This window comes from Rattus norvegicus, chromosome 4 (genome assembly GCF_021556685.1).
Source record: "Rattus norvegicus strain SHRSP/BbbUtx chromosome 4, alternate assembly SHRSP_T2T, whole genome shotgun sequence".
NCBI lineage: Eukaryota > Metazoa > Chordata > Mammalia > Rodentia > Muridae > Rattus > Rattus norvegicus.
In genome coordinates this window covers 109235514-109251915 of record NC_141537.1, presented here as the reverse complement: position 1 = coordinate 109251915, position 16402 = coordinate 109235514, and positions in this window count along the sequence as shown.

Below are 16402 nucleotides of genomic sequence, written 5' to 3'. Positions count from 1 at the left end.
ACTTGTATTACTGAAGTGTTTAGAATGTTCATTTGAATCCTAAAATACATGGTTTAAGTTTAATTTAATTAACATTGTGTGTGTGTGTGTGTGTGTGTGTGTGTGTGTGTGTGTGTGCACGTATGTGTGTGTGTTTACACATATTATGCAGGTACTAACAGAGGTCAGGATCGTTGGATCCTCTAGAACTGAAGTTAAAAGTGGTTGTGATGAGAAACAAATTTGACTTCTCTGGAACTGTAATAATGAATTATCTTTCTAGATTGCAAATTGTTTATGAATCAATAGAAAGCTAATACATAGAGCAGGTTATCTCACTTATACAAAGAAGAAGTTTCATATTACCATGATAATATGAACAAAGTCTTTAAAATTTATATAAGGAGACATTTGTAAATAGCTAAACTGAACAAATTGGAATGAACTAGAAAATATCATCCTGAGTAAGGTTATTCACTCACAGGAAAATAGACTTGGTATGCACTCATTCATAAATGGATATTAGCCAAAAAGCTCAAATTACCCAAGATGCAATCTGCAGACCACAGGAATTTCAAGAAGAAGGATGACCAAAATTGGATGCTCCCACTCCTTTTTAAAAGGGAGAAAAATGTCTATAGGAGGAGATATGGAAGCAAAGTTTATAGCAGCGACTTAAGGAATGGTCATTCAGAGCCTGACCGACATGTGGCCCATATATATACAGCCACCAAAACTAGATAAGATTGATGAAGCTAGAAAATGCATGCTGAAATTGACTGGATATAGATCTCTCCTGAGAGACACATCCAAAGCATGTCCAATACAGAGGTCATTGCTAGCAGCAAACCACTGAACTGAGAACAGGACCCCCTTGGGGGGGAATTAGAGGAAGTATTGAAAGAGGTGGAGGAGATTGGAATCCCATAAAAACAACAATGCCAACCAACCAGAGCTTCCAGGGACTAAACCACTACCGAAAGACTATACATAGACTGACCCAGGGCTCCAACTGCCTATATAGCAGAGATTAGCCTTGTTGGGGCATCAGGGGACGGTGAAGTGCTTGGCCCTGCCAAGGTTTGACCCCCCAGTGCAGGGGAATATGGGAGGGGCAATAAGTGGGATGTATAGGGGGAATACCCGTATGTGTTTGGGGAGAATGGGGGTTTATGGACAAGAAACCAGGAAAGGGAATAACCTTTGAAATGTAAGTAAAGAAATAAATCTAATAAAAAAAGTTTGTAGACTACTATGCAAAATAAATAAATAAATAAATAAATAAAATGATTCACTTAATGGAATACTTTGGCAGTAGAAGTAGTTGATCTCAACTGCAAAAGAGTGGGTTATTCTCTTCTGCCTAGGACACACAGCTAGCTAGATATATCTGTATCTTCAGATATACCAGAGGATCCATTGCACTCAGCACTTGGTAAGAAACCCCCCCCGTCACCCCACACACAAGTGCCACAGCTGCCTCTAGGGCCAGTGGACTTGGAGACCCATCATCCCCCACAAACCCCACCCCCTGAACACCAAGCCCCTTCACCTGATCCCTTCTGCTGGGACAGACTGCTAGGTAGTATGTTCCCTGACAGAGGTTATATCTTCAGACCTACTAGAGGTTCTGCTGTACTCAGCATCTGGAAACCCCTCCCCACTCCAGGCCAAACCAGCTGCTATGGGCCAATGGACTCAGGGACCCACCCACCCACCCCCAAAACCCCACCCACGAGCACCAATCCCCTTCCCCCTGGTTCCTTTTAGCTGGGACAGACTGGCAACAAGTCTGCTCCCAGGAAGAGGCTATATCCTCAGACATACCAGAGGACACGCTGCACTCAGGACAGTTGACATGATATCCTAAAGCATACCAGAAGAACCACTGTACTCAAAACATTTGACACTATATCCTGAGGCATCCCAGGAGATCTGCTGCACCCAGGACACCACAGCTTGAAGGGATCCCAAGAGTTTCTCTGTCCACAGGGCAACTGGACAATTGAAACACAGTCTGAAGCACCCCAAGGGGGCTCTGAGGAATGCAAGAAAACTGACCCAAAAGTCTGAAAGCCTCCTTGGAGCATGGCTGCACACAAGGAAACAGAAATCACAGTCCATTGATGCCCTCCGCAGCCCCCAAGAACAGCTTCTTAGAAGACAACAGTGTGATTGCTCTTCTAAGACCCAACAGTCTGAAGGCCTCCCAGGAAATCTACTGCAGCCAGGGCAACATATCAGCAGCTTCTTTGCCCCTCTGAATAACCTCCAGTTGGAAGGCCACACAGAAATTCTGCCAAAGCTTTGGCCACAGGCCTACTATAGGAGACCTGTTGCAAACTAGGGACAAAAAAAAAAAAAAAAAAAAAAAAGACTCCAGATAGAGCCACCCAGACTAAGCAAACACGATGGATAACCAGATGGAGCGAGGCAAACGCAAGACAATAAACACGAGAAGCCAATATATGTGGGCATCATCAGAACCCAGTTCTCCCACCACAGCAAGCAATGAATACACTAACACACCTGAAAATCAAGAAGCTGACCTAAAATCCTATCTCATGAAGATAATAGAGTCCTTTAAGGAGAATATAAATAATTCAATAAAAGAAATAAACGAAAACACAGGTAAATAGGAAGAAGACCTTAAAGAAGAAAGAAATAAATCCCTGAAAGAAATGCAGGGAAACACAATCAAACAGTTGAAGGAATTGCATAAAGCAGTCCAAGACCTAAAAGTAGGAGTAGAAACAATAAAGAAAACACAAATGGAGGCAAACCATGAAATAGAAAAACTATGAAAGAGGTTAGGAATTACAGATGTAAGTATCACTAACAGAATGCAAAAGGTGGAATAGAGAAACTAAGGTATAGAAGATATTGTAGAACAGATTGCCGAAACAGTCAAAAAATTCAAAACATTAAGAACCCTTAACCTAAAACATCCAGGGAATTCAGGACACAATGAAAAAACCAAGTCTGCGAATAATTGGAATAGAAGATTCCAAGCTCAAAGGACCTCAAAAAGTCTTCAACAAAATCCTAGAAGGTAACTTCCCCAAACTAAAGAAAAAATAGCCATAATGGTACAAGAAGCCTACAGAACACCAAAAAAAAAAAAAAAAAATGGGACCAGAAAAGAAAATCCTAACTGCACAGAACAAAAAAGAATATTAAAACCTGCAAGGGAAAAGGGTCAACAAATATACAAAGGCAGACCTATCAGAATTACACTAGACTTCTCAACAAAGACTATTAAAGCCAGAAGAGCCTGGTCAGAAGTCATGCAGACTCTAAGAGAACATAAATGCCAGCCCAGGCTACTACACCCAGCAAAATTCTCCATAAACATGGATACATGGATGGAGAAACAAAAATATTTTAGTACAGAACCAAATTAATAGATCCAATCCAACTGTACAAAAGATCCTAGAAGAAAAACTCCAATACATGAAAGATACCTATACCAGAAACAAACAAACAAACAAACAAAAAACCCAGAAGATATTAAGCATCTCACAACAAAATCAAAAGGAGAAAACTACAAGCATATAAAGTTACCTCCAAAACAAATAGCAAAAACCAAAAGTCACCTGTCTTTAATATCTCTCAATATTAGTGGATTCAACTCATCTATAGTTATAAGATAAAAAATTGGATAAGCAAACAAGATCCAGTATTTTGCTGCATACAAGAAACATACTTCATTAACAAAGACTGACATCATCTCAGAGTAAAAGGATGGAAAAACATCTACCAAGCAAATGGTCTCAATAAAAAAGCTGGAGTTGACCAAACGCCATCTGGAAACTTGGTGCACTGAAGCTCCCGGAAATGGCGCAGAACTTCCTGGTTGCTGCCGCCGCTCGGGACCACAGGTAAAAGCACAACTTTTCTGCTGCAAGAGACCTGCTTGGTGAACTCGGGACACACAGGGGCAGAATTCCTCTAGGACCGGGCACCTCCTGTGTTTACCAGGAGTCCCACACCTGTGGATCCTGGCCCTCAGCAGTTCTCTGCTCCCAGACCCCGTGGGAGAGAGAACTCACCGCCTGGTCAGGTGGGCACTCCTGAAGCTGCAGAGCAGAAGAGACCACCAACACTGCCAACCCCTGCCCACATCCCTGGCCCAAGAAGAAACTGTATAAGGCCTCTGGGTTCCCGTGTGGGAGGGCCCAGGAACGGCAGGACCCCTGTGCCTGAGACACGGCCAGAACCTGAAGGAAACAGACCGGATTAACAGTTCTCTGCACCCAAATCCTGTGGGAGGAAGAGCTAAACCTTCAGAGAGGCAGACACGCCTGGGAAACCAGAAGAGACTGCACTCTGCACACATCTCGGACGACAGAGGAAAACACCAAACGCCATCTGGAACCCTGGTGCACGGAAGCTCCCAGAAAGGGCGGCGCAGATGTTCCTGGTGGCTGCCACCTCAGAGAGCTGGTGGGCATCACCCCCGAGCGAACTTGAGCCTCTGGACCACAGGTAAGACCAACTTTTCTGCTGCAAGTGACCTGCCTGTTGAACTCAAGACACAGGCCCACAGGAACAGCTGAAGACCTGTAGAGAGGAAAAATTACACGACCGAAAGCAGAACACTCTGTCCCCATAACAGGCTGAAAGAAAACAGGAAAACAGGTCTACAGCACTCCTGACACACAGGCTTATAGGGCAGTCTAGCCACGGTCAGAAATAGCAGAACAAAGTAACACTAGAGATAATCTGATGGCGAGAGGCAAGCGCAGGAACCCAAGCAACAGAAACCAAGACTACATGGCACCATTGGAGCCCAATTCTCCCATCAAAACAAACATGGAATATCCAAACACACCAGAAAAGCAAGATCTAGTTTCAAAATCATATTTGGTCATGATGCTGGAGGACTTCAAGAAAGACGTGAAGAACTCCCTTAGAGAACAAGTAGAAGCCTACAGAGAGGAATCACAAAAATGCCTGAAAGAATTCCAGGAAAACATAAATAAACAAGTAGAAGCCCATAGATAGGAGACACAAAAATCCCTGAAAGAATTCCAGGAAAACATAAATAAACAAGTAGAAGCCAAAGAGAGGAGACACAAAAATTCCTGAAATAATTCGAGGAAAACACAATCAAACAGTTGAAGGAATTAAAAATGGAAATAGAAGCAATCAAGAAAGAACACATGGAAATAACCCTGGATATAGAAAACCAAAAGAAGACACATGGAGCTGTAGATACAAGTTTCACCAACAGAATACAAGAGATGGAAGAGAGAATCTCAGGAGTAGAAGATTCCATAGAAATCATTGACTCAACTGTCAAAGATAATGTAAAGCAGAAAAAGCTACTGGTCCAAAACATACAGGAAATCAGGACTCAATGAGAAGATCAAACCTAAGGATCATAGGTATAGAAGAGAGTGAAGACTCCCAGCTCAAAGGACCAATAAATATCTTCAACAAAATCATAGAAGAAAACTTCCCTAACCTAAAAAAAGAGATACCCATAGGCATACAAGAAGCCTACAGAACTCCAAATAGATTGGACCAGAAGAGAAACACCTCCTATCACATAAGAGTCAAAACACCAAACGCACAAAATAAAGAAAGAATATTAAAAGCAGTAAGGGAAAAAGGTCAAGTAACATATAAAGGCAGACCTATCAGAATCACACCAGACTTTTCTCCAGAAACTATGAAGGCCAGAAGATCCTGGACTGATGTCATACAGACCCTAAGAGAACACAAATGCCAGCCCAGGTTACTGTATCCTGCAAAAATCTCAATTAACATTGAGATGTTAATTCCATCTGGAGAAACCAAGATATTCCATGACAAAACCAAATTTACACAATATCTTTGTACAAATCCAGCACTACAAAGGATAATAAATGGTAAAGCCCAACGTAAGGAGGCAAGCTATACCCTAGAAGAAACAAGAAACTAATCGTCTTGGCAACAAAACAAAGAGAAGAAAAGCACAAAAACATAACCTCACATCCAAATATGAATATAACAGGAAGCAATAATCACTATTCCTTAATATCTCTCAACGTCAATGGCCTCAACTCCCCAATATGCAATGAGGACCCTGCATTCTGCTGCCTACAAGAAACACACCTCAGAGACAAAGACAGACACTACCTCAGAGTGAAAGGCTGGAAAACAACTTCCCAAACAAAGTCAGAAGAAGCAAGCTGGAGTACCCATTCTAATATCAAATAAAATCAATTTTCAACTAAAATTCCTCAAAAAAGATAAGGAAGGACACTTCATATTCATCAAAGGAAAAATCCACCAAGATGAACTCTCAATCCTAAATATTTATGCCCCAAATACAAGGGCACCTACATACGTAAAAGAAACTTTACGAAAGCTCAAAACACACATTGCACCTCACACAATAATAGTAGGAGATTTCAACACCCCACTCTCATCAACGGACAGATCATGGAAACAGAAATTAAACAGAGACGTAGACAGACTAAGAGAAGTCATGAGCCAAATGGACTTAATGGATATTTGTAGAACATTCTATCCTAAAGCAAAAGGATATATCTTCTTCTCAGCTCCTTATGGTACTTTCTCCAAAACTGACCATATAATTGGTCAAAAAACGGGCCTCAACAGGTACAGAAAGTTAGAAATAATCCCATGCGTGCTATCAGACCACCACGGCCTAAAACTGGTCTTCAATAACAATAAGGGAAGAATGCCCACATACACGTGGAAATTGAACAATGCTCTACTCAGTGATAACCTGGTCAAGGAAGAAATAAAGAAAGAAATTAAAAACTTTTTAGAATTTAATGAAAATGAAGGTACAACATACCCAAACTTATGGGACACAATGAAAGCTCTGCTAAGAGGAAAACTCATAGCACTTAGTGCCTGCAGAAAGAAACAGGAAAGAGCATATGTCAGCAGCTTGACAGCACACCTAAAAGCTCTAGAACAAAAAGAAGCAAATACACCCAGGAGGAGTAGAAGGCAGGAAATAATCAAACTCAGAGCTGAAATCAACCAAGTACAAGCAAAAAGGGCCATAGAAAGAGTCAACAGAACCAAAAGTTGGTTCTTTGAGAAAATCAACAAGATAGATAAACCCTTAGCCAGACTAAGGAGAGGACACAGAGAGAGTTTCCAAATTAACAAAATCAGAAATGAAAAGGGAGACATAACTACAGATTCAGAGGAAATTCAAAAAATCATCAGATCTTACTATAAAATCCTATATCAACAAAAATTGAAAATCTACAGGAAATGGACAATTTCCTAGACAGTTACCAGGTACCGAAGTTAAATCAGGAACAGATAAACCAGTTAAACAACCCCAAACTCCTAAGGAAATAGAAGCAGTCATTAAATGTCTCCCAACCAAAAAGAGCCCTGGTCCAGACGGGATTATTGCAGAATTCTATCAAACCTTCATAGAAGACCTCATACCAATATTATCCAAACTATTCCACAATATTGAAACAGATGGAGCACTACCGAATTCCTTCTATGAAGCCACAATTACTCTTATACCTAAACCACACAAAGACCCAACAAAGAAAGAGAACGTCAGACCAATTTCCCGTATGAATATCGACGCAAAAATACTCAATAAAATTCTGGCAAACCGAATCCAAGAGCACATCAAAATAATCATCCACCATGATCAAGAAGGCTTCATCCCAGGCATGCAGGGATGCGGCAATGGGGGGAGGGTTGGGAGGGGAACACCCATAAGGAAGGGGAGCGGGGAGGGGGACGTTTGCCCGGAAACCGGGAAAGGGAATAACAGTCGAAATATATATAAGAAACACTCGAGTTAATAAAAAAAAGGAAAAAAAAGCTGGAGTTGTCATTATTAATATCTAAAAAATAGACTTTCCACCCAAGGTTATCAAGCATGATGAGGAAGGACACTTCATATTAATGAAAGAGAAAATCCACCAAGAGAAAGTCTCAATTCTGAACATCTAAGTCCTAAATGCAAGGCACCCTCATATAAAAAAGAAACTTTAGTAAGTCTCAAAACACAGATTGAACACTAAACAACAATAGTGGGGGACTTCAACACCCCACTCTCACCAATGGACAGGTCATTAAAACAGAAACTGAACAAAGACACAGGGAAACTAATAGATATTATGAATCAAATAGATTTTAAAATATATCTACAAAATATTTCACCCTAAAAGAAATGAATACACCTTCTTTACAGCACCTCATGGTGCTTCTCCAAAATCTACCATACAATTGGTAACAAAACAACCCTCAACCGGTACATGAAGATTGAGATAATCCTATGCACCCTAACAGACTACCAAGAACAGCAAAAGTTACAGAAAACACACAAACATGTGGAAACTGAACAACTCTCTATTCAATAATAATTTGGTCTAGGATGAAATGAAGAAAAATTAAAGACTTCCTGGAATTTAATGAAAATTTTGATACATCATACCCAAACCTGTAGGACACAATGAAAGCAGTGCTAACAGGAAAATTCATAGCAATAAGTGCACTGGTAAAGACACTGGAGAGATCTTACAGTAACAATGTAACAGCACACCTGAGAGCTCTAGAACAAAAAAGAAGCAAACTCACCCACAAGGAATATAAGACAGGAAATAGTCAAAATCAGGGCTGAAATCAACCAAATAGAAACAAAGAAAACAAGACAATCAGCAAAGCCAAAAGCTGGTTCCTTGAGACAATCAATACGACAGATAAACACCTAGCCAAACTAATTAAAGGGCCCAGAGACAGTGTCCAAATTAACAAAGTCAGAAATGAAAAGTGAGACATAACAACCAAAACAGAGGAAATTCAAAAAATCATCAGATCCTACTACAAAGACCTATACTCAACAAAACTGAAAATCTAGATAAAATAGATAGTTTTCTAGACAGATACCACACACCAAATTTAAATCAAGAGCAGGTAAATGTTCGAATCAGGCCCATATCCCATAAGGAAATAGAGAAAGTCATGAAAAACCTCCCAACCAAAAAATGTCCAGGGCCAGATGGATTTAGTTCAGAATTCTACCAGATCTTCAAAGAAGACCTGATACCAATATTCCTCAAACTATTCTATAAAATAGAAAAGAAGGAACACTTCATTCTATGAAACCACAATTACTCTGTCACCTAAATCATAAAAGGATCTTACCAAAAAAGCAAACTTCAGACCAATCTCACTAATGAATATATTGACTCAAAAATACTCAAACCAAATCCAAAACACATCAAAACCATCATTCACCATGATCAAGTAGGTTTCATGCCAGGGATGCAAGGTTGGTTCAATATACAAAAATCCATCAACATAATCCACCATATAACAAATTCAACAAAAAAATGACATGATCATCTCCTTAGATGCAAATGTTGTATTTGACAAAATAAAACACTTCTTCAAGTTAAAATATTGGAGATATCAAGAATTCAAGGCCCATACCTGAACATAATAAAAGCAATTAACTGCAAATCAACAACCAATATAAAATTAAATGGAGAGATACTTGAAGCAACCCTATAAAGTCTGGGACAAGACAAGGATGCCCACTCTCCCTATTCAATATAGTATTCGCAGTGCTAGCTACACCAATAACGTAACAGAGACCGAGGTGATACAAATTGCCAAAGAAGAATTAAAGGCATCACTATTTGCAAATGATATGATAGTATACAGAAGTGACCCAAAAATTCTACGAGAGAACTTATCAAGCTGATAAACAGCAATGTGGCTCGATATAAAATTAACTCAAATAAATCAATAGCCTTCCTTTATATGAATGATAAACAAGGCGAGAAAGAAATTAAGGAAACAATTCACTTCTCAAGAGCATAGACAATGTAAAATATTTTGGGGTAACTCTAACCAAACGGTGAAAGACATTCACGGTAAGAACTTCAAGTCTCTCAAGAAAGAAATCGAACATCTCAGAAAATGGAGCTATCTCCGATGCTCATGGAGTGGCAGAATAATAATAGTAAAAATGGTCATCCTACCAAAGACAATCTACAGATTAAATGCAATCCCCATCAAAATCCCAACGCAATTCTTCAAGACATGGAAAGAGCAATTCTCAAATTCATCTGGAAAGGCAAAAAGCCCAGAATAGCAAGAACAATCTTAACAATAAAAAAATGGCTGTGGAATCACCATTGCTGACCTCAAGCTCTATTACAGAACAATAGTGATAAAAAGTGCATGGTATTGGTACAGAGACAGACAGGTTGATCAATGGAATAGAATTGAAGATTTAGAAATAAAGCCACACATTTATGGACTCTTGATCTTTGACAAAGAAGCCAAAAATATGCAATGGAAAAAAGAAAGCATCAAAAATTAGTGCTGTTCTCACTGGATGTCTGTATGTAGAAAAATGAAAACAGATCCATATGTATCACCATTCACAATACTCAAGTCCAAATGGATCAAGGACCTCAGCATAAAACCAGATGCACTGTATCTAATAGAAGAGAACATGGGAAAGAGCCTTGGACTCATTGGCCCAGGTGGAAATTTCCTAAACAGTCCTCCAATGGCTCAGTTCTAAGATAAAAAAAAGATAAATGGGACCTCATGAAACTGGGAAGGTTTTGTAGGGCAAAGGACATACTCAATTAAACAAATAGGCTTCCTACAGATTGGGGACAAAAACTTTCCTAACACCACAGCTGATAGATGATTAATATCCAAAATATATAAAGAATTCAAGAAGCTTACCACTTAAAAAACCAGACAACCCAATCAAAAAATAGGGTGTAGAACTAAACCGAGAATTCACAACAGAGGAATTTCTGATGGTTGAGAATCACATAAAGAAATGTTCAAAGTTCTTAGTGATCAGAGAAATGCAAATTGAAATGACCCTGAGATTCCACCATCACCAATCAGAATGGCTAAGATCAAAACATTAGGTGACAACATATGTTGTCAAGGATGTGGAGAACTAGAAACACTTCTCCATTGTTGGTGTGATTGCAAATTGGTACAACCAGTCTGGAAAACAATTTGGAGGTTTCTCAGAAAATTGGCAATAGACCTACCTAAAAATCCAGGATTACCACTCTTAGAAATATACCCCAATGATGCCCCACTGTGCCACAAGGGCACGTGTTCCACTATGCTCTTAGTGGCCTTATTTGTGATAGCCAGAAGCTGGAAACAACCCAGATAATAGATACTGAAAATGTGGTTCATTTACACAATGGAATACTACTCAGCTATTAAGAGTAAGGACATCCTGAGTTTTGAAGGCAAATGTATGGAACTAAAAAATGCCAATCTGAGTGAGTTAACTCAGACCCAAAAAGACAGGCATGGTATGTTCTGAGTTGACTTTAGCCAAACAAAAAAAAAAGTACAGCATACACAAGATAGAGTATACAGAACTCAAAAAGATCAACAAGCTGAAGGCTGAAGGGCCCAAGTGAGGATGCCTCAGTTTCACTTCCACTTGTGAGAGAGAAGAAAGCAATGGCAAGAGGGGGCCGGGGAGGGACAGAGGAGGATAAGAGGATGGGGAGAGGAGGAGAGGGGTACCTGATCTGGTATTGGGTAGGAGGAAAAGACTGAAGCCCTGAAAGCCAGCAGAAAGAACAGAAACTGGCGACCTCGGGAGGAAGAAGATTCAGAAGCCCCTGTAGAATGTTCCTGAGATCTAGAAAGTGAGAGACTCTCAGGACTCAAAGGGAAGAGGCACTAGATGAAATACCCTACAGTTGGGAGAGGGAGTTTATTAAATCCACCTCTGGTAGAAAGACAGGGCATCAAGTGAGGTTTGGGATTGTTATCCTACAGCCAATGCTCTGACCCATAATTATTCCTGTCTGAAAGAAATGCAGGGATGGAAGAGGAGAAAAGCCTGAGAGGAAAAGGCCTAGTGACAGCACAAACTGTGTTCCAGCTCAAGGGGAGGTGTCAAGAACTGACACCGTTACTGAAGCTATGGGCATTCACCAAAAAAAGACCTACCATGACTGCTCTCCAAAAGACCTAACAAGCAGCTGAAAGAGTCAGACGCAGATATGTGAAACCAACCAAAAAACAGAAGCTGCTGAACCTTTTGATTGAATTATGGACAAGCTGGATGAAGCTAAGGAGGAGGGCAAAGTTGTAGGAGGACCAGCATCTCAATTAACCTGGACCCCTGAGATCTCTATAACGCTGGATCACCAACCAGACAGCATACACCACCTGTGAAGAGTCCTCCAACATATATACAGTAGAGGACTCCCAGGTCTGGGTTCAGTCAGAGAAGATGCACTTAACCCTCAAGAGATTGGAGGCCCCAAGAAGTTTATAGGTCTGATGGGGTGGGTGGGGTGGTGACATCCTTGTGGAGAGTTGGAGGGTTGGGAGAGGTGGGGAGGGAGGACGTATGGCATGTGGAAACCTTGGTGAGTGGACTAGAAGGGGAAAAAATTCCGGAGTGTAAAAATAAATAAATAAATAAATAAATAAATAAATAAATAGTTTATCTTATAAGGTTGATTGAAAGATTAAAGTTATAAAAATATGTAGTGTGACTCTATTTGTGTAAAGTTAAGGAACATGCAAAATCCACTTATGTTTTGGAGATTTTGCTCCTATAAAGTAAGGAAATCAATATATTTAAATTTTTAAATAGTTTTAATTTTAAGATATCATAAACATTTGTTAGCAAAATCGATAGATGTAAAATACTAGCAACTTATGCAAATATTTTTTAAAAAAATTAAAAACAAAACAAACGAAACAAATAAAAAGACAGAATAAAAATCCAGCATTTAATCCTGAAATTTAACCTAACCAGATATTTTTGAAAATTTTGATAAACCCTCCCGTACTTAGTACATAAGCATGTCATGTCTCTGAAAGGCATTCCCTTGTCTCCAGGTATTGAACACCTGCAAGGGAGATTCTAGTATCTTTTCATCCTTTAGAATTTTTCTCTGTGATCTTATGAAACAGAAATACTTCTAAAGATCAAATACTAAACTAATCCTCCCAGATTCAGAGTCACTTATCAAAGCTACTCTTTCAAGGCAGGATAGTTAAACGTCAAACACTACCTAGGAATTGAATGTTAGATTTTGGGATAAGACAGCTGTAGCTGATTGGAAAAAAAGTGGGTTTCCCCAGTGTGAAAAGGGGAAATTGACATTAAAGGAGAGCTGAACACATCAATGGCCAGATAACTTGAGCGGAACTCCAGTTTGGGAATTCCTTCCTCCCAAAAGCTCACATGAAGGTGTGGACAGAAAACCACACACATTAGTATACCAGCATACCAAATCACTATTTCACTATAAGAGAAACTGAATTGAAGAAATGATAAAACATCATCTTGTGGTAACTAATATGGAAACAAGACTCAAAGAGTTTAATCACAGAAAGTATATGAAAGAAGATTCTAAGTATGATATATAGCAGGTCAACCTAAGGAGCAGTGTTAAAACAACAAACATCCAACTAAATAATTTTCTTTAAAACAATTACTTACAATACAGACATTTAGGAAGAAGAGAACAGAATAAAAGAGTGTTTTGTTGGAACTTTCACCCTCAAAACACATAAGCCAATGATCGCTTTCAATTTTTACATTTCTTTATTGCAATATATATAACCCAAATGGTTAGGAAATTATGTGATTAAAAACATTCAAAAGGTCAATTTTGTAAAAAAAATACTTTTAATATTTAACATATAGAGACAGTCCATGCCACACTAAAAGTGTCAATATACAGTGCTTTAAAAATTAAATAACATGGTCATTGCATGCTTGAAGGGAGTAAATGATAACACGGAGAAAAGCTGTGTCCGTCAAATTAGAAGCTGCTTGTTTTGTGCTCACCTTAACTGCATTTCATGTGAGCTCAAATGATCCTTTCATTTCACATCTGCATCAGTTCCATTCTTCCCCATTCACTCACAATTTGTGATAAGTAGTAAGCCATATTCGTAGAAATACTAGAAATCTATTTCCTCACTAGAAGAAATTCTCCAATGGAAGATTTGCCAGCAACTTCAAATTGAGAATTGAAGGGTGCATTGAGGATAGCAGCGATATGGACAAAGCATGCTAGTCAATGTAGCGATGAAACAATGCAAGGAAGATGACACACATGATTTTTAGTCACATGCGTTCTCCTACAGAGAACCTGCTGTCTACCGTAGGGAATACTGTAAAAGAGAGCAGAAAAATCAGAGTTATCTGAGAAGTGAGGAGAACCTCAAAGACCTGTTAGCACTTTCAAACTCTGCTGTAGGGGTTGTGTTACACAGCCTGAAAAAATGTTCTCCAAGTTCTTTCTTTATATTCTTTACCTTCAGTTAATTATGTTGTTTCCATTGTGATTCTCTTTCCTTTCAACTAAAGTCCTTTTTAAAGAAAGGATAAAGTATTATTTGATATGCTAGGTATGATAGGCATTACATAAATTCAGTACCATCTGTTGTGCACACATATATTAATGAAGGAAAACAAGACAAAAGACACTAGATAATGCATTCAGTGGATTAGTTTTACTAGACAGACTGTGTGGTAGAGTCTAGAACAATATGTAAACTGGTACATATTCTAGAGTCTATTTTATTGGACTCATCATGAGTCCTCCCACAGAGTTCCATCAAAGTGATTATGCCTAATAACTGAGCTATTCCATAGTCAGAAGAGACCTCGTTAAAATTATCAGTAAAACTGTTTTAGCCTGTACAGGAGCCCTCAGAGTGAACACACCTACCTACTTAACAATTAACTAGGCGTCTCATTTCTTTATGACTTAAGCCATTCTATTTTATGAGGTCATTTCATTACAGCATTCAGAATCCTCCTAGAAGTTCCTTCAGGCTCCCAAATCCCTCCTGTAATTATACAAGACTGGCAAGACCTAGCTTCATTGGTTCGATTTACACCACTTTATACAAAAGCATACGATTTCAGATGAAACAGGACATGGCTATTCTCACCCAGTTCACTTGAACAGAATGGGAGGCTTGTTTCTATTATTATGACTGTCAAAAAGAGAAGAGGAAAAATTTGGTGTGATAAATATGTAAATAACACTGTCAGGCTTGGCAAGTAAAAATGCATAATGTCTAATTATGTTTGACTTTTGGATAAATAAATTTATCACTATTATTATTGTGTTCGGAATACCACATGGGTTGTATTTAATACGTACAACATTAAATTTTGTTTATCGTAAATTCAAATTCAAGTTTGTTCTGATATCTTTTCTTTCCTCCTTTTTTGTAAATGGAGAAACCTCACTCATGAGGCATTCACGAATATAGATTTGCATTTAGATTCCTGCTATCAGGTTTTATTTCCCTGATATATTTATAAATAGGATGGGCTGTAGCAGTATGAAACAGAAAACTGATTACTTTTTTAAATGCATTTGATGAAGATGAGGTAAAATATCATTCTCACTCACACCACCTCATGGAATGGCTAAGAGGGTCAAGTTCTATCATTAATTTTACAGTTCTTTTGTCATTTTTACTTCCATTCCCTTTACAGTATAAGCTATTGTAAAACTAAATGAATGCAGCCAAATTACAGAAATTCTGAAACAAAATGAATTCTTGTACATTTGTTAAGTAGCCCACTTTACATATAAGCCTTGAAAAACAATTCAGTAAAATATGTTCAGTGACAATACAACCTTCTTTTTCAAAACCTGAGGTACTTCAGAGGATATAGCTTGCTCAGTCTCTGTCAGGGACAGTTCTAAAAAGGAGTTATTTTTCTTAAATATTTGTTTGATTGTCTGAAACTATGTAAATATAAGTGAGTGCTGGTCCTCGGAGAAGCCAGAAGAAGGTGTCAGACTCCCCTGGAACTGGAGGTTCAAGAAGTTGCAAAGCAGTTGACCAGGTGCTAATATTGAATTCAAATCCTCTCCAAGAGCTTGGTGTATCTTAACCAGTCCCGCTCAGCAGACAGTGTGTTTAGTGTGCATTAAATCCTTTCTCCCAGGAAGATTAGCTTTTTCTCACATCAACTGCAAGAGTGGAAGCCTGAGTTTACAAGACAGACAAAATGTTTTTGTGTGAAAGATGGTTATATGCTTCAACACAAAGATGTTAGTAAGACAGAAAAATAAATAAAAAATAACCAAATAAAAACAAACCAAAACCAAAAACAATACAAGCAAATGAACAAAAAAAGCCAGCCTCTTCAATATAAGGGTGATATAGTTGCTTTTTTCAGTTGTAAGCTTTTGATGAGGATTCATTATTCTCTCTTAGTGGAAGCAGGTAACCATTTATTTGTCACAAGGATGAGCTTCGGAAAAAGCCAAAGTTTTAAAAATGTTTAAAGCCTGAGTGATTTCTATGATGAAAGAGACCAGATAGGTAGAGAGTAAAGCAAGATAGCATTTGACTACTGGGATTAGATCTAAGGTAGATAACTGGATGCACAGGAATACCCAGCTTACAGTAAAAG